We start from the raw sequence: 20,430 nt of genomic DNA on the forward strand, positions 1-20,430 counted from the left end.
GGCAAGGTATGTCAGCTGGATATGGAACCGTTTATTATTCTGGAAACCTAGTGTCAGCGTCAAGCAACCTCAGGTCAAGCATTTCATATCCAAAAGCTTCACTACTCTGCTATAAAAGAGTAGCTAAACCCTCATAAAAGCAACAAGAATACAATTTTCTCTGTTTCCAACATGAGCCACCCTTGAAAATTGGCAATTCAGTGCCAATTTGTTCTGAACTATGAGCTGCTTTGTATTAATAGCCTGCAGCTACTTGGAAATCGATCGAGAATGCTCAAACTCATATTATGCAAGGTCCCGACAGCCAGCAGAGGGGAAGTGGGGGAGGACTTTCACACTACCGTTTGGGCTCCATTTGAACCCAGGTTCGAGAGATGAAAGGATCAACCGACTATGCCACTGGTCTCCTAAAATGCTTGCCAGAAAAAAGGAAATCCGTAAGTTTAGCACAACAAATGCAACGACTAACAGAGTACAGGATACAGTAAATTCAATATGATTCCATGTATTCCTGTGCTTCTTGCCAATTCAAGGTTTTTAAAACTTTAAAAATATGTTTATCCAGATGGTTAATGATGGAAAATATGAGGACTAAAATTTACATTTTTTTGACGTAATAAAAAATCAGCTTGCTTTATTCTGGAACGGTTCTGACAATGCTGTCAAAAAGAAAAGTCCATCACTTAGGAACTGTGAAAGACTACAGGAAACTCTCGTTTAAACGGCACCTAAATATCCGGAATTCTCTATTAACCGGCAAAATTCATACACCGAAAACAACACCTCAATAACCGGCAATGTTGCCGAGTCCAAGTCTCCCCCGGTGGCCGAGTTAGTCAGTGGGGGTAGTTCTCCAAACTGCCACTACTCGGCTTCTTGGCGCTGTCGGAAGTCCGAACACCTCAATAACAGGAGCCTGACTCTCCCGCGCTGCTGGTAGTCTCTTCCGATCCACCATTTTTCTATTTACTGTATAAGGTTTGTTTTACTGTTAAATAATTAAAGAGTTATGGATCACTCTCAACTGGCAGTACTGTACTTAATCAAGCATCTTCCACCATCCATTTAACACAACATTCTGTAGGTGACTACCCAATTACTGTACTGCACATTTCTTGATTTTTTAATTTTTGTTTGTTAAAAATAGCCTCGGTAGATAACCCTCTCCGTCATCCGGAATTTTTAATCAACCGGCACCATCCCAGTCCCGTCGGTGCCGGATACCAAAGAGTTTCCTGTACATGCAGCAGGCTACTGAACTAATAGCATGATCGTCCTAACTATATTTACAGCGTCGCCAAAGTCTAGCCAACTTACTCTATGAGATAGATTTATTAAGGTACTTTAGCTGAGTGACAACTGTAGAACTAATTTCGTTAGGAAAAGTTCTACCATTTCATTGGAAGCCTTTAACCTTCTAAATCCAATTCTTTTTAAATAAAAGCTGTTTTTCTTCACATGTACCAATTCAAATTTCTCTAAAAATCTCAGACATTTCTAAAAGTTCACAATTAAGTAACTAAATTTCCAACCAAAGCAGGATCTTCATAAACGACCAGCTCTTTGGTAAGAGCTATAATACTGCTCCCGTAGCAATGAAAGCATTTTGAAACTGAGCAAGACCTTGTCCACTCAACAGAAGAATTTACATTGCCTCGGCAGAGAATCTGCAGGTAGTTTGTGCTGAGAAGTAGTCAAGTAGATTAAGTTATTGAATTTTGAAGTAGATACAACTTCTCATGTCACCAGCCAACACAGAATATAGCATACACAAGCTCTACGCTATGTGGCAAACATTTGGGTCGAAAGCAATGAATACAATGAAGTACATCTGAAAATGTGGTGCAATTAATATAATTCTACTGGACTGGTATTGAGTTGTCTGATTTCCAGACAGTCAGCCAGGACAGCATTACACCACCTTTATAGGGCTCAAATGTCCAATTGTTTTTAATTTAGCAAGTGCTTTCTACTACAAAAATATGCATCATTTTGGGTACTCAAACAATGACATATAAGGATCTTGTATCTCAGTCTATTTGCCACACAAGGACAATCAAAAGTAGATAACAGAAGTGTGCATACTTAGGAATATAATACAATTTAATTACAATGACCATCTTCATTCCCAGAATTAAGCACAGGCAGTCATTTGTCAAGATGGTTGTGAACTATTAACATGCACCAATGCACAAATCACATCTTGGGTTTGTGCATCACAAAAATCTGCATCAAGGTGGAACTGCTGTCCCAAATTGTGCAGTAGCGGGCAATTCATTTTTAAAGAAAAGCATTCAATAGTAGCCAGTGCAATGACTTCACATGTTGCTGACTGGAACTAAAGCCTCCATTTGGAAAGGTCACAATTCATGCATGAGTAAGCCCGAAGTTGCACACAAGCTGTGTGTGCATACCAATTACATTTCTCAGCTTAAAAACTGCGCAAGCTGAAGTTAAGTACCGTGAACAGCAAGTGATCACTCAAGATGTGTTCTATGCATTCTCCCCCTCCAAAAAAAATCCTATCAATTTAAATTGTATTGCAAGTGTTCCTTTGTGGAGTCGGCAATAAATCTATCTGCTGAGTGAAACAGAAGTAGGTACAGTCTTCTGAAGTGAGGCAAGAGATCAATGCTTTGGAGCCTATCTGATTCCCAGTATTGACATCAGTGTGCTTTAGTTCAAGCAGTCCCTTTTCAAACCTAGCCAGTCTGACTTTTGTTCTATTGAAGTAAAGCACTGGTTGCATTCGATCTGAAAAACTGTCTATGAATCTGCCAGCCAGAAAAGGGAGCAGACTTGGTGGTATACACGCCAAGAGCTAGCTTACATATACCCGTCTCCCAGAATCTGAATTCAAACAGCGCCAATAGAACAGCAATTACACTCCACCTCAGATGCTCATCTGCTTGAATGTCACACTCAGAGAATGGAAGTACTTACAGGGCTTGGCAGGAGCTTGTAAAAAGTGACACCACCAATTTCTGGACAAAACACATGGAACAACGTTGGTAAACTTACTTCCCATCCTCTACATAATTCTGCAGTATCCTCCTTTGAAGAGCAGGATTTTGGTATGACTGGTATTAACAGAATGTCAAGCAATTTTTGTTCATCTTTGCATAAACTTTCAAATGGTTAACTTGCAAAACTGATGAATCAGTTGTAAGTACCACCAGCATTTAAGCATTGTGAAAAAAATTACAGGGTAAAAATTAGGGCCAAATATACACTTCAATTTGGCAAAGAAATAATCACAACACTGCTCCAGGAAAGACCAATGCAGCAGTCCTGACGAACATCTTTTCAGCATCACTCTCCCGTCTCATTTTCATGCACAACCTGCACTCTCCACCACTTTGCATCTCCTGCACCTTTCACACAAATCTGATGTTGAGAAGAAAAAAAAGTCCACCACACAATATCTGGGCAAATTTAATGTTTCTAGATGCTTAAAAAATTAAGGAGCTGCTGATTTATTTTACGATTTAAAAAGATGGGCAAGCTATTCCCCACCTACTCTGTGCCCACAAAATTGGCCCCGCATCTCTAATACACCCCAGCCCCATTATTACAATTTATACCTCAGCTCCCCACTTGAGTAAATCCCTTCCGACATCATAGCTACCTCACTGTCAGAATATTTTCAACAAATACTAAATCAAGCATTGCTGGAGTGGACGTTGCCCATGTAAAAAGAACACCTTCCATTTATATAGCACCTTTAACGCAGTAAAATGTCCTGTGGTGTTGCACAGAGGTATATAAAAAAAAGGGATGCCAAGTCAAAGGAGATACAGTATTAGGAGGGATGACCAAATAGCTTGGGCAAAGGGGTAAACTATTAAGGAGGGTCTTAAAAGGGCCAAAGGAAGGAGGGGGTTGGGGAGTGAATCCAGAGCATTCGGCTTAGGCAGCTTAAAGCAAGGCCATGATGGCAACGGTAGAGAGTGGTTACACAAAAGGTCAGAGTCGTAGAGAGTGGTTACACAAAAGGTCAGAGTCAAAGGAGAGTTGCAGGGGGTGAGGGGAGGGTGGAGGCAAAGAGAAAAGGCGGCTGGAGGAGGTTACAGAGCTAGGGAATGCATATGGGGCCTGAATCACAGTTGGGGGGAGGGGAGGGGCGCTAGTTGCTGCACTGGGGTGGTTACAGAGATATGGAGGGGGCGAGGTCATGGGCATATTTAAACACAAGGATGAGAATTTTAAAATTGAAGTTGGTGGACTGTAGGTCAATGAGAACACGAGCGATAAGCAAACAGGACTTGGGCGGGACAGGATACAGGCAGCAGAGTTTTGGATGAGCTGAAGTTTACGGACAGTGAAGAATGGGAGGCTAGCCAGAAAAGCATCGGAATAGTTGAGTCTGGAGGTGATGAGGGTTTCAGCAGCAGATGAGCAGAGATACAGGTGTAAGCAAGCTATTTTATGAAAGTGGAAGTAGGCAAGAGCCATGGGTTTTTGCCACCAGAGAACAGGTAGGTAAAATTCCTGACGCAGACTGCACGCTGAGCGGGAGGAAAGAACTTCCATTGTAGTAGCCAGAACAGAATTGGACAAATAAAATACCAAAATTGGCAGTTATTCCTTAGAAATGGACTTTAGTATGCTCTATGAATGGGCCAAAAGGGGACCCAAGGGTATTTAACCAGGATATGTTGATCACTCTTTCTGATCTTTGGTTTACTAAAATTTTTATTTTCAGAGCTTGCAAAAATTAAATTGCTGTCGCTAATACAGTATTAGATTAATATTGGAGGAGCTTCCATGAGGATTGTATATTCATGGCAATCATTGCACCACCTCATAATCTCGGCTTTTGGTTTGAATTTTTTTTTACTGCATGTTAAAGGACAAGTCTGACAGATTCCCACAGCTAAGTCATAAATCAACCTGCCAAGAAGTAAACTATAATCGCATTTAATTCTTTAAAGACTATGCAACCGAATGCCTACGCTATATTGAAGCTAGTGCAAATTTGTCAAAGGTTTCTCAAGTTATTACAGGGACACTGACAACAAATAGATCAGATAGCCTTCATGAATTTCACCAGAATGATTCTTTCAAGTAAATCTATACAATCATAAGCTTGCATCACCTTTGTTGCAAGTTTATCTCATTTTTAAAAAAAGTTTGAGACGACAATAAAAACTAAAATGACAGACACATTCATCTTCAATGTAACTAAAATTACTTTATATTTTAAAGTAACTGTTACATTCTGTTTTAAGTACCATTATGGATTTTCAAGCTGGGAGTTGGAGCAATTGTTCACAGACTAAGAGACAGACTAACCCCTTTCCCATACTCACCAAGAGAAATTCAAAAGTTAGGCTCAAAAAGTTAATGAATTTAAATAAATATATAGTTTTGCAAATCACTTTTGGCAAATGTGTTCAGTGTAATGCTACTTCAAGAAGCATTGCAATACTAACTTGGACCTGGGGCCTTCCTCCGTGGGCGCAACCGGGAAATTGCACCTGAAATTTCACCCATTTTGCCGATGTCAAAAAACGCCCAAGTATCCTCCTAATCTCATTAGAATACACCAAAACTCAAAATGGGCCCAAATTGGCATAAATCAGTGCAAACCAGCGGAAACAAGGAAACGGAAAACCCACACTAGCGTGTTTCTTCTGAGTGTTAAAATTTACAGCTTCAACTCATTTCACCATCATTCATACACATCAGCCACAGCATTAAGTCGTCAAAGTCATCGTCGTTGGTGAAGCATTAACCCCCTCATCTCCCGAAACAGGGGAACGAATCACGGAGTTTCACACTGCACTCCTCAGAATAAGGTTTCTTTATCTGGAAAACTGTTTGTGTCTTAAGGTCAATAAAATTATTTAGAAGGTTTAAAATAACTACGGTTTCTTAGTTGATTCTTGAGATTTCAAGCCCATTCAAGGGAAAAACCCTACATATTGCAACTTGATAAGCATGGTCACCAAAACAATAAGCTACTTTTAGCGCCCCGAAAAAATTAGCACCCCCACGGCCGATTTTCCCAGGTAGCACCCCGAGAGGGAGGAGGGGCGCTACTGGAAGCGCCCCCTCGTCCCTCTTGGGGCGCTGCGAGTCAATATCACGGCGCTATGTGCCGCAGCGCCACTGAATGTTGCGCCGCGGTACTGCAGGCCTTCCTCACCTTCTTAAAGGGGAGGAGACTTGCACAGCGCGATCCGGGGCCCAGCTGGGCCACCGGGGATCGGCGTGCCGGCACAAGAGAAGTGCCGGGCTCAGGGAGCGCAACCGGCACTCCGCGGGGGGAGGGGGGGGCTTCTCAGAAGGTTGGGGATGGCAACGGGGGCAGGTGCCAGCAGGCGGCCAGCAACAAAAATGGCCATCCAGCACCTCGCCTTTAATTAGTGCCGCCCCGGCTGCAGATAGGCCACCCTGACCCCGTCGAACAGAGCGTCTGGGGGTAAGTCAGGGGGCGCTACCGAAGATCGCAGCTGGGGCGCTGCGCACGGCTATGACATCATCGCTGGCGGCGCAGCGCACTAACATTTACCGCTGCCACTAACCTCCCGCTGAATCTCGCGGCGCTGCGCCCGGGCGCTAGTTGCTTTGCGCCCCATTAGCACCCTCTTAGGGCGCTAACAGGAGGCGCAAAGGAACTGCATTCTTCCCCCTAAGGACCGAATTCTTCTGTCGCTTTATATTCAGAATGTACTCATCACGATAATGTCGGCATCCTGCCATCCGCCCCCCACAATTTTCTAACTGGAACACATTTTCTAGAGCTGACTGTACAGCGCTCAATGACACATTTATAGAGAACTGCGTTTTTATGCAAGTACAGGTGTCTTAAGTAAAATTAAACACTTTTTTCCAAACTACATTTTATGTACTAACAGTACGACAGGTAAAGGCAATCTAATCAACAATAAACTCAAAGATGTTGACTCTTTGATATAGTTCTATGGGCTCAAGTGACGGTCTAAACCTAGACAGTAAGTGTTCGCAGGTTGTTTGAACCAATCCTGTTCTGTCCTCACAACATTCACACAGGTTCATTCTCTAGCACTGGATAGCAATCAGGAATGGGAATGCTGGCTCATATTCCTCTCCCACTGCAAGGGCAAAGGCCTTATGTATGCCCAACTGTTGCCAAAGCGGGGGCCAGCTGGTCAGTTTAGTTTTGTTCAGCTAGGTGTCTAACATGCATGGATACCCATCAGCATGCTTAAGAAATGCCAAAGCAAGCTACTGAAAACTTCACAAAAGGTACAGTTTCTGTCTGCCCAATATCGAGTCCATACAAGGTCATACCCCACCTACTCAAGTTCAGGGAGGTTCAGTGCAGGTTAGTGAAAAACAAAACTCAGGGACACCCGTGTGCGCAGGTGTGCTATAGTTTAACCAGCTCAAACAATATAGCATATCAGCACAGGGCACCATTAAAGGTACAGTTCATTGTCCTGCTGCTTTCCCAGAAAGGACCATCTCACCCATCATGGAGCTGAAAGAGAAGAGTCTCAGCCTCCTGCTCCTCCAAGTCCCATTAATGAGCTGGTCAATCATCAACAATGCCCTGCAGTACTGCAGAACTACCTAACTGCTATTGAAATCCTGAGTCTGTCACAGAGGGCTGACTCTGTTCCAATCCTTCATTGCCAGATGGGTCACTTGGGAGCCATCATGATGCCAAAGAAATCTCATAACAGATGAAGATCCAAAAAGAGAGAGATGGCAATTACTCAGTTCTTCCATTGGCAGTAAATTGCATCTGTATGTAAAGCCTATTTCATTCGGAAGACATTTTAAATTGGAAATCCAAAGGTTTCTTCAACTTTAAAAACTGAACACAATGAAAATATTGGCCCCGATTTTGCAGTCAGCGGCAAAGGAATGGTGCTCGCCATTCATCACGCTGACAGCTGCCCACAGACTTTCCGCTGGCTTTTGAGCGACAACTAATGGTTCCTAGAGATCTTTTCCAGCGCAGCGCTCTCTACAGCGGATCTGTGGCGTGTGAGCAGAACAAGCAACAGCGTGTCTCTTCAACCAATCAGATTGAAGAATCCTCACAGACACGCAGGAAGTATAAATCCATTGTAAAATCATGTACGGAAAGCAAGAAAAAAGGAAAGAAAGATGGGATTAAGAGAGGGAGATAGGAGAGACAGGAAGAAAAAGTAAAACTCAATTATCTTATTTTAAAAATCTCAAACACTAATTAAATGCTGAAGGAGTGAGACTCCATTCTTGTAAAATTAAATTTTCAGTGCCAGAGAGGTTGTTTGGCAGTAATTATGACTTATAATGCCTCTAAAAATTCACTTTCACCTGAAAGCACCAGCCCTAACTTTTTCTACCGTGTTTAGTGGGTGACTGGTGGCTAAGTACCCCAGCTTCACAACCCTTGCATGGGTTTCCATGCCGCGTCTATAGGCAGGGTACCGGTATAGTGCAGCCTGTGGAGGGGCAGGGTAACTCGAGACAGCAACTTCCGGATTTCCGCATTTAACTGTGCATGTGCGGACTCCGGAAGTTGCTGCCCCATTTACTCCATAAGAACGGCGAGCGCCGATAGCCTCACTCTTATTCTCCATGCAAAATCCAGGCCATTAGTGCTATGAACCAGCATTTGATGAAAATTTCCTGCTAGATATTTGTGACGATTCCATAATGATCAAAACAAACTATTATGCCCTAAATATCTGAAGGCTGCATCAGTTGACTTCTGTTAATTAGTACATGAAGCAGGCTGCTCTGTTAGCACTGAATTAAGCAAGTTCTCTAGCCAAGTTTCTAGAATAACTAACACATCTAAAAGAGAAGCCACAAAAACTATTCCATGTCCAGTTTTGCCACAAGCATCCGTTTACCTACATACATACTGTGCTCCAGGCCAACTAGCATCCCTACCTCAAGCAGGCGTCACACCTACCCTCGAACCGGCAAATTTCACATTCACGCTAATTGTGGCCTCATTTCCTATAGAGCAGAGTCACAGATAAAAGCCCCGCATCTATAATATGACCCACTCTGCACTATGGGGAAGTTTTGTTCTGCACATGTTCAAAGTGATACCAACTCAGTGATGAGGTCAGACCGGGTGGAAGGAGAGCCAGGGAGAAGCAGGCCCCGGGACGTCGGTACCACGGCGGCTGAAGATTGTCGGGCAGGAGTGCGGGAAAGGCGCAGCGAGGCGAGAGCGGACCCTATTGTGATGGCGCCGATGAAGATGGCTGCCGTCCTTGCGGGCTCCGTGCGTACCAGGCAGCTAAGTGCCCTTTGCTGCTTGGTGCGCTCGGCTCGTTAAGAAAAAAGCATTTCACTGACTGGATTTCACTTGTTGTATTTGGTTATGTGACAAATAAAAAAATTGAAATTTGTGTAATGATCCTGATCTGCATGCATGGGTCTGCACAACAGATACAATGTCAACTCCATCTCCAAAACTCAGCAAGATGTTAAAATAACAATGGGAACGATTTAAAACAGGTCAAAAAATATATATTTTTTTAAATCTAAAATAGTCAACAATACAGTACTAGAGAAAAGTGACGAGAATGTGTTACACATGCAGTATGGCATCTAGAGGGTTCGCTATAAATTACGACTTTACCAACTGGCATTTTTAGAATTACAGCCGCATGTACTCAAGTTACAGTTTCAAACTACACATTTTCTTTAATGGCGATAAAATATTTTATGGAGAAGTATGATTTATAACCATAACCTATGAATTAACTGAGCTGAACACTGAAAGCCAAGTCAAAGCAATCAATAAGCAGCAGAAAGATCTAGTGTTGATGAAGGGAAGAATAGGACAGAAGCTACAGCTCAGAATAGTTTCGGATACAGCAGAATCGGAAAATTCACGGTCATCCACGTGGTATAAATGTCTCAGGCAACAAATGTTCCAATTTGTTTGCAGAGGCAGAATGAATGAGTAACTGAACGGAGAAATGTACCACTTCTAAAATCGACATGCAAAACATGGAGTTCATACTCAAAGAACTGAGTATTTTAATACATTGACCAAGAGAATGGGTTCATTTTGAGAAAATTTGGCAGAGTAAAGAACTCAGCAGCAGCCCTGAAAAGTTCTACGTGACTGTGCAATTGTGGTGCCACAATGATGTCAAAACAAGTGTAGGACCGTGCTTGCGTGGGTTGTTAAACAAAAATATCTAGAGATGATTTTTTTTTTGTAGTGTTTAAAAGTGGTTTGGTACTAAACAGATATTAAGTATGGTATGGGCCCTGTGTATTTGACATGGAAGGCAATTTTTGTTTTTGTCAAAATTGAAGGCATTTCATTTTGCAAAGTTATACCCTGTTATTAATGGTGTTCAGCAATTAAGTTAATATCTAAAGAAAAGGCAATTTTAAGTTTCTCTAAAAGAGGAGTTAATAAAAATCTGAATTGAAGGAATTATTTTATTCCAAATTAGTCATTGGTCCTGTTCCTCTTCATTTTTAGCTATTCCTCAAAGCTCAGAGCAGTAAACATGTGCAATACTGAAAATGTGCCCAAATTGGTGCCGCATCCATTCTTTTACTGGTCACCAATAAATACACAAAACATACAACTGGTATTGGGACAAATTTTCTAATGCAGACACTAAAGTTGCAACTCAAGAAAAATCATGCTGGCTTTCCAACATGTTATCTTGCTACTTCTACAGAGCTTGTATCTGATAAGAGTTTCAGCGCTATAACTCCATGCTGCTGAGCCAGTGTAATGGCACTTCTGCAAAATTGTGACTGGTCCAGGCACTGCAAAGCCAGTTTTGCTGCTTTTGACATACAACGGATCTGATGAACTGTGTGTTGTTGCTCCCTCTTTCTTGAACCCAACCATGTACCATTTTCACAATTTGAGGATAGACTGACCAAAACTTAACTTCCACTTCGTCCCTGAGGGTGTAGCTTTTCTCCCCCCTGATCTGGGGATGGGCAAGTCCAAATATAATTTCCTACCGCTTGGCATGGGACTATTAAGGAGGAACCAACATCGGATTTGCCAGGTTAGTATCTGTGACACGAACAGATGTCACAATGGGAGCTTTTAAAACAAAATGAATTCTGTTGCAAACTCACTTAAACATCAAAGGTAAGAATTAATCACAAATAGCTTAAGGTCACTACAATATCAACATTTATCAAAGCGGGGCAAAAGCTCATGGGGCAGCTAATATACCAATACAACATGTAGCACAATTATCCTTTGTAACTGCAAGGCGCTATAACAGCAGTGATACTAATCTAATTGAATTTTATTTGATGAAGTAACACAGAGGATTGATGAAGGGAATGCAATGGATGTTGTCTACATGGATTTTAGGAAGGTGTTTGACAAAGTACCCCATAGCAAGCTGGTTAATGAAATTGAGGTTCATGGAATAGGTGGGTCAGTAGCAGCTTGGATAAGGAATTGGCTTAAGGACAGAAAACAGCAAGTTGCGGTAAATGGCTGTTTTTCAGACTGGAGAATGGTAGACAGTGGTGTTCCCCAAGGGTCAGTGCTGGGGTCACTGCTTTTTTTGATATATATATATATATATAAAAATGACCTGGATATTGGAATACAGAGTAGAATTTCTAAATTTGCCAATGACACCAAATTTGGGGGTGTGGCAAACAGTGAGGATGATACCAATCGACTGCAACAGGTCATAGAAAGGCTAGCAGAATAGGCAGACATGTGGCAGATGGAATTTAATACAGAGAAATGAAGTGAGGCATTTTGGCAACTGAGGCATTTTGGCAGAAGGAACAGGGAGGGGCAATATACACTTAATGGCACAGTTTTAAAGAGTGTACAGGGACAGAGGGGCCTGGGAGTTAATAGGTCCCTGAAGGTGGCAGGACATATTGAGTGTGGTTAGCAAAGCATATGGGATCTTGGGCTTCATAAATAGAGGAATTGAGTACAAAAATAGAGAAGTTATGCTGAACCTTTATAAAGCGCTGGTTAGGCCACAACTGGAGTATTGCATCCAGTTCTGGACACCACACTTTAGGATGGATGTGAAGGCCCTTGAGAGGGTGCAGAGGAGATTTACCAAAATGGTTCCGTGGATGGGGGATCTTAGCTACAAGGACAGGTTGGAGAAGCTGGATTCGTTTTCATTAGAACAAAGGAGGTTGAGGGGTGATTTGATAGAGGTATACAAGATTATGACGGGTTTGGATAGGCTAGATGGGGAAAGGCTGTTCCCACTAGTTGATGGTACAAGGCTGTTCCCACTAGTTGATGGTACAAGGACTAGGGGACACAGATTTAAGGTTTTGGGCAAGAGATACAGGTGGGACGTGAGGAAAAACTTTTTTACACAGCGAGTGGTGAGGACCTGTAACTCGCTGCCGACGGAAGTGGTGGAAGCGGAGACACTCAATGTTTTCACGGGGAGACAGGATAGGCACTTGAGGGAAATAAACTTGCAGGACTACGGGGATAGAGCAGGGAATGCGGCTGACTGGATTGCTCTGCAGAGAGCTGGCACGGACTCGATGGGCCGAATGGCCTCCTTCTGTGCTGTATGACTCTATGACAATATCCCACGAGAAACAAAGAAAATGTAACCATTCAGCATCAACGGGGCCAGCCAAGTAAAATTAAGAGCTAAAATCAAGAGCTGATATCTATTGTGTAGTGGCAATTTATTCCATTTTATTTTGGAAGTCAATACATTTTTGTAGCCTGCAACTAGAACAGCAACCAAGTACCTGTACTGTTCTCTTACAAACGTGCTGAGGGAACGTTAAAGTACAATACATGTTCTCTCACCACATCAGTCATCAAGAAATCTTGAAGAAATCACTTTTTTTTTTAATGTATAAAATGAATCCGACATGTCTCAAAACAGTGCACATAACCCTTTGGTCTCAGGTGACCCTTGCGATCATTGCAGCTGTGAAAAAATCAACCTGACACTAAATTTGAATTAAATGGTCTATGGACAAGTCATTTTTAGACATCTGAACATTTCAAAGTATGCACTGTTAGAAACTGAATTGAGGACAACCCTAGTAACTTGTGTGCTGCAATTGTTTCCATCAAAGTATTCTGCTATACTGATGTTTCTGCAATGGAACAGATTGTTTACTCAGGCAATGGAAGACTATTGCTGTTTGCTTTTTTTCTGGCGGAAAAAAATTACACTTCTGTTGGCTGCATTACTATTGCTAGTTTAGTCTGGTTGGGAGTGCACCATTTTCATACTCCTCCCAAACCAAATCTTTTGTTTGATCATCTCTGCACCTGCCCCAAGTTACCATGTGACATAAGAAAACTACTAGGCACTTGGTCTAAGCGTTAAACAAAGCTTTAATCAACTGTTTTACAACATGGAGGTCTAGTTGTGTCCTTCACTAGTTCCCGTTAAGAATGTCCTGCACAAGCTGGGCCCATGCCAGAGTATTTATACTCTCCCTGGACAGCGCCACCCGCAGGCTGCTCAGTATTATTTCATAAGTCTTTCTTTCTTTCATGAATGACTGATTCATGTCACCATGTCTATAGAATAGGTAGTCAACAGCTAGCGGACAAAGGTACTTTCTAATGCTAGCTCAGAGTGATCATGGTATAGAAAAAAACACCAGCTAGAAGCTTCGATAAAGTTTCATCCCTCCAATCTGGGCAGCTTCAAAGTTATACCACAAAGTCTGATTGACAGCCTGTCATAACAGAGAGTCTGGTTATCTACATCTATTTATACAGATTTTTTTTTTTTTTTAAATCACAAATGCTGAATTTAACAAAATATAATTTAAAGAAAATTGATACAGCAAAATTGGCCATGTCCATATTTAATTTTGCATTTCTATTATATATAATTAGTGTCACTGTACTGAGAAATACCAATTGTTTTGAAATTTACAGAAGAACTAATTTGATCAGGCAAAGCCGCCTTCTCTCCAATGAAGATTGACTATCCTCTGTTTCGCAGATGGTGGCTTTTATCCCAGGTGACTTCAGTTGGTTTGGGCCAGCGTGTTTAGTTGCTGTACAATTGGGAGGGACTATGCTGGAGTAAGCAGATTGTCACATTGCTTACTTCATGACGTGTGTACAAGAGCAAATGCACATTTTGTCTGAGGAGCAAAGTGAATTTTCACCTGATCCAACGAGAAATTGGTGGCAAATGCTGCCAATGAAAGCTGTATGATGAGAAACAAAAACACCGTCTGTCTGTACTACCAGTGCCTTCTCTTTAAGCTTCTGATGCTGATTTACTATATTATCAGTGCCCAGTTTCAAAGGAGATCCATCTGCACAGCACAAATAAAACATTAAATCTGAAAGAAAAACAGAAAATGCTAGAAATATATAGGTCAGTCAGCAAATGCAGAGAAAAAAAAAGTTAATGTGTGAGGTATAGCTGTCAGAACTGAATACAAAGACAAACAAGTATTCCGTAGGGTTGGGCAAAGGGCGGAGGAGAACCCCCAAACTGCGATTATGTTTCAGTTTTCAGCTTTGAGGGATTATACTTGAAACACTAACCTGTCTTTTTCCTTTACAGATATTGGCTGGCGTTCTATTACATTTGTCAACCACTGAACAGAATTGGATATAATCAAGAATAAAATACTTGGGCAAAGCACACAGTAATGTTTATGTATGAGAAAATAGAAACCAATGATAGGTAGCATAAAACTGTTTAGTATGATACGAGTGCAGGCTGCAATACTCCTTTATTAAAAAGTGACTCCTGTGAAGCACACTTCCACTCAGTTTATCAAATATCAGCTACTCAATAAGATTGCGAGCACCAACCTGATGCCTCATCAGTCGTTCTACCCTTTCTGCCACATTAGGTCCCATTTGTCCTTTTCATGGGCTTTTCCACCTGCACTCCAACCTTTATAGATCTCTGCATCTGCAGTCCTAGATCTCCCTGTTCCTCCACTCTTTTTCTTAAAATATATGACTTCACATTAAATGCTGAATTGCAACTGCCACCTATCTGGCCACTATGCTTATTTGTCTTACTTCCTCCTGCATTCTTCCTCGCAGTTTGCCATGCCCCAGATGTGGTATCAGCAAATTTCAGTATCTTGTGGCTATGTTGAAATAATCATTTATATAAATGGAGAGAGATTTTCAAGCAAATATCCATGGGCACAACAGTAAACCACATCTCACCAATCCAAAAAACATCTGTTTAATCCCTATACTCTGCTTTCTGTCCTTTACCAACTCTTTATCCTTTAATGATATTGGACGAGCCCTATTTTTTTTTGATATTAAGGGAATCAAGGGATATGGGGACAGTGCGGGAAAGTGCAGTTGAGGTAGAAGATCAGCCATGAATTTACTGAATGGCGGAGCAGGCTCGAAGGGCTGAATGGCCTACTCCTATTTCTTATGTTCTGTGACATGCACCTTAATTTTTTTTTTTTTTTTTATAAAAACAGCAGGTCTCTTATGCAGCCCCTTATTAAATGATTTGAGACATATTCCTACTTCAGGAGTAAAAAGATTTTGCAAAGAATATTTTCAGGGCTCAAAATGGAGCTTGTGATGATATTGTAGGCCAATGATTCAGCAACATTACACACAAAAGTTTGTTTTTGCCTTTTACACAAAGACAACCATCTGAAGCAGTTTACAAAATTTCAGGAAATGCTTCTTCAATGTACAAGTATAACGCAAGGAGCACACATTTGTAACACAATGTATTTAACTGTCGACCACTCATTCACCATTACCGGCTTGTTGCTAATTTGTTGATCTTGGGCTATTGGACAAGCATCATTTTTGGTAACCCCTGTTTCCCAAGTGGTCTCTAATGTTGTTCAGTTATTGACCCTATACGGCTACATAGCTGAAAGTTGAACACAAACCGTATGCGAAATGTCTGGTCACAATGTGATCATTGGAGCATAGTACAGCGTGACATTAAACTACATTTAGCTACACTGGTCAGCTTGAGAAATGGCAAAATCAATTGCACTGGCAATTAGTTATTTATCTATTATTCTTCATGCCCCTTGATCCCCCACATTTTCCAAATCACCAACACCTCTTATTGCTCAACCTGTCAGAAAGCAAGTTTTCACCAAGAGTATACAAGAAGCCTCCCTTTCTGGTCAGTGCAAAGACTAGCCAAGGTATGTGTCCATGGGAAGCCTAAATGCAGAAGTTAGCAAATGCCAGAATTTAAACCCGGATTTTCTAGGCAACCACTAGACTGTTCTCAACAACAGCCTGCAAAAACAACCGAAAGGGCAGTGGTGCCTTTTAAACATATACTAAATATCCCTCCCACAACCCCCCCTCTGCCCCCAGTTTCATTTGAGCTATAAATTATCTATACTGGGTGAACCAAAAGTACAACAACTATAGATAGTTTAATAGTGTAATTCTTCAAGTTATAATCATTTAAAGTTCAGCACTTCAGGTTTCCGAGAACATTTGGGTTCTAGAGTTCTTTAAAATGAAGGTCCAGATAAATAATCAAGATTTTCCAAAATGCTGATGTGTTACAAATCATGTGCTTTCTTTGCTAGCTGTACATGAAATTGAATAGTCATAGGGCTGAAAGCTAGAATATTCAAGCAATTCACTGGAAAAAAACTCAAAAATGTATTTACATTTACCATAAAGCAGCAATTCTACAATCTATCCATGTGCAAAGCCAGTTTTGAATAAAACTCACAAAGCTTTGTAAACCTAAGTTTTGAAAAAGCTGTTCAAAAGAAAACTAAAAATAAACACCTGATTTCAGAGACTTGTCAAGTGAAACCCAGAAAGACTAGAAATCCCTGACAGTTTCAACGTTACTACACTGTCAATGCCTTTGCTTCTACTATTTCGATTAGCAATTCACCTTCTTTTGATTCGTCTTGGGAAAAACGTATCTAATTGTTATTGGAAATAAAATATGCCAGCAATATGTGCCAGCTGCTGGTTTTGTCTCTGCTGCACAAACTTTTTTTTTTAATCATCGTTTGATATCAATAATCAGGCTGCCACAATGCTGTAAAGTTTTCACTGCCGCATAATCATGTTTACAAAAAGAAATGCATTAGTGCAGATGGTCTTGAGTCCAGGTCATTACTATGCAAATTCCATGAATTAGTAATTGACAGCATATTATTCCGCATTTTTAACTGACAGGCTAAATAAACGTTTTAACTGTTTGGTTTGGCAGTACATTACCGCCATTGACACCATTAGTGGCCATTAATGGTCATCTTCTCCATAGGATATAGAGAGTTCTACAGCCTCTTTCTCTCAAATGCAAACTATTTAATAAGCAGAGTGTGCCCGAATCATTAACTCATCCCTTCCAAGGTACCTCCCATTGCGACAATGAGTCATCAGTTATGAAAGGCTGATTCTAATTGAAAATATTTTAATCATAGAAGTTCAAAAATAAACATGTTAACAGACAAAACAGCAATTACCATTTGGATAAAATAAACACAAGTGTATGACATCACCTGCATGTTTAAATTAATTTTATTACACACTTTCCTCAGTAATCGCAGTCATCATAAAATTAAATATGGACATTTTTAATCTGCATCTGTAACACAAGCATTTCACAACCGTAGGTTAAGGAAAACATATTTACTATGACTGCCTACTGCAACATTAAGAATTGTACACTGCCAGTTGGATCAAATTGAAGGCATGGCATTGAGGGCCACATTGTCCAAATGTTAACAATTATCAACAGGGCCTATATTTACATGTTGAATTGTGGAGTCACGCCACAGCATGCGCGATTAATACACGCTAGAATAATTTCAACCCATGATGGAGAGCTACAGGTGGAATGAGAAAGCAGTTTTAGTGAATAAGGAGCCCATATTTTTTTTTTTTATATATAGCCTCAAAGGGTAAACCCAGAGGTCAAAAGCAACTAACAAATATTGGGTATGAAAGCTCCACGGTTATTTAAAACAAATGTAGTATAATCCAGAAATAAGAAGTCTACTTGACAAATCAGTGATGCCCCAAATGTTTTTTTTAAGAAATAATATTTGAACTGATATACAATGATTGTTTAAGGTGTCCCCTTGGTGAGGCTCGTTTCTTTTGAGAATTGTTCAATAATGTAGTTGATGAATGTGTTACCAATTGCTTTCCTACAAAGAGCTAGCCAGGAGTAACCGGACTTGTAAGATATAATCAGCTCTTATTCTAGTTTCTAGACATGCTGCCAAACTGAAACTCTAAAAACTGAAATGTTTCAATTGGTTGCATGATTGCCATTTTTATTTTCATGTTGCCTGTAACTGGAGCTATAGATCTTCAAATCAAGGCCAAAAAAAACCGAGAGAAACAGACAGAGAGCATAACAAAACAGCACTGCTGAATAGAAATTAAATGAGAAATAAACTGCATGAAGACAGCTAAACAGAAATATGAAATAGAAAGCAAAAATGAAAATTGATCAAGACACATAAATGGCTGCAGAAAAAAAAAACAGATTTAACACAAAAAGATCAATTCTGTATCACTTTTGCACCCAAATACTATTTAACTTGATTTCGCCCGACAAGTTTTCACTGCCTTGGTCAAAATCAAAAAGTGATCGCCGCGCTGCCGAATGCAAGTTTTTTTCCCCTAATAAAAACCTTTTGACTTCTCTCACTAAAAGATTTTGAGTGAAAAGTTTGCAGATTTCTGAATGCTACTGTACTTTTAATAGTCCTCAATTCCAAACCATGCCATGAAAGTAATGGTTTTGACATTAAAGTACTAGAAAAAACTGCATTACGGTTTGTACTGAATAAAACATTTGTATAGGATCGCCTTGAAACAGCAGCTGATGATGCATCACATTGTAAAAGGTTAATCAATAAGCTGTGCTGATAGAACACTTCTGCAGTCATTTTATTTTAACCAACATACGGAACTGTCAGATCTCATTTATTGGAGACCATACTGAAACTATAGAGCATGGTGGTCATTGCAAGCCCCAGTCATCAAACTAAATAGCAACATTTAGAGAAAAAATGTTTTATTAATACAAGAGCACTTTATACACCGCAAGACTAGTGAAAATAAATTTGATTCAAGTGTTCTACAATTACACTTCCTCATCTGGAAAAACGCAAGCACATATTGGCCCTGAAACTGAGGTCGGAGGCGTACTTCCAGAGCACGCCTCCAACCCGCGAAAGAATTACGAACCTACCTGCTGGCAGTCAGGATGCGAAAACTTGCTTCTCAGGCCTTGAGGTGGAGAGCAGCGTAATGGCCCACGGATCCCAGGCGATGCGGAAGCGTACCTGGGATCACGTGGGCTTGGTCCTCCAATCACAAAGCAGAATTCCATTTTAATCATTTACAAAGGGAATCCCGTAATGAGATGTAACGGAATCCCGAAATCTGATCCAATTACAACTTACAGAATTGAAATTTTATTCGCAATTACCTTCGTTCCAGCAACCTCACTAAAAATGTAATTTTTTGGATAATTTTAGACATTAAAACTGTAATCCGGGCCAGTATTTGCATAAACTCGTTTCATAGTGTATGTGCATAATTTACGATATGAAAATGTTTAATTAATGGCTTAGATATCCCCTTATGCTGATGCAAACAGGCCTTGTGCCTGCTTGCATCAACCGTAACACTTATGTGGGCAATTGTTGGCCAGTGGGCAAATTGCCCAGCTCTGCGCCAGCGATTGCTTTTGCGTGGCCTGAGCGGATGGCCTGTCAACGCATACCCTGATAGGCCGCAAGTTCCAGATTTCACACATGCGCTAAATCCCGAACTTGCTGTGGATTTCAAAGGGAATACGATGGAGTACTCAAAGTACGCCGTCATATACACCGTAATTTCAGGGCCAATACTTATTCGGATTGCTCTGAACATGTCCAAGGAAGAATTCAGTAATCACAAATACAACAATTTCACCGCAGGAACACCCAATTAGAAATATAAGCAACACTCAAGACTTCACTGATAAAAAAGATGGATAAAAGTGTGAGTGTGAAAATCCTTGAAAAGCAGTCGAAGCACAAGTATAAAATACACCAAACATGCAAATGTGAAAATTAAAAGGGGCAAATTGCTAAAAAAATAATCAGTGGCATTACTACAAAGCAAATGTCTTTTCTGTGCGCAAACGCTGTTGAAAATCACATTTGTTATGGCCATTATCAGTACATTTTGAGCAAAGTACAAATTTATTGCTGTGTATAAACAAAATATTCCCCTCACTTAACCAGTGATTTGATGTACAGGTAGACTATCCTTTATCCGAAAACCTCGGGACCAGCCGAGTTTCGTTTTTTGGAGAATTTCGGATTTCGGAAGGTGGGTCGGCGGTTGTCGGGGCCGGCGGTTCGCGGGGTCGGCGGGGGGGGGGGGGGGGTCGGCGGTTGTCGGGGCCGGCGGGGGGTCGTGCGCACGACTTACGCTGACGCTCAGCGTAAGTCGGTCGGGGTCGGCGGTGGTCCCGCGCACGACTTACCCTTTATCCGAACTTCCGAAAC

The 20,430-nt window shown here is 41.0% G+C and overlaps 1 protein-coding gene across 15 annotated transcripts in view; it reads right to left on the bottom strand.

The window, feature by feature from the left end:
* Window positions 1–20,430, bottom strand: part of gpatch8 (G patch domain containing 8) — a 150,224-nt gene that overhangs the window by 24,270 nt on the left and 105,524 nt on the right. The window lies entirely within an intron of this gene.

Source organism: Somniosus microcephalus, chromosome 24 (genome assembly GCF_052327205.1).
Source record: "Somniosus microcephalus isolate GS21.2 chromosome 24, FLI_Smic_1.0, whole genome shotgun sequence".
NCBI lineage: Eukaryota > Metazoa > Chordata > Chondrichthyes > Squaliformes > Somniosidae > Somniosus > Somniosus microcephalus.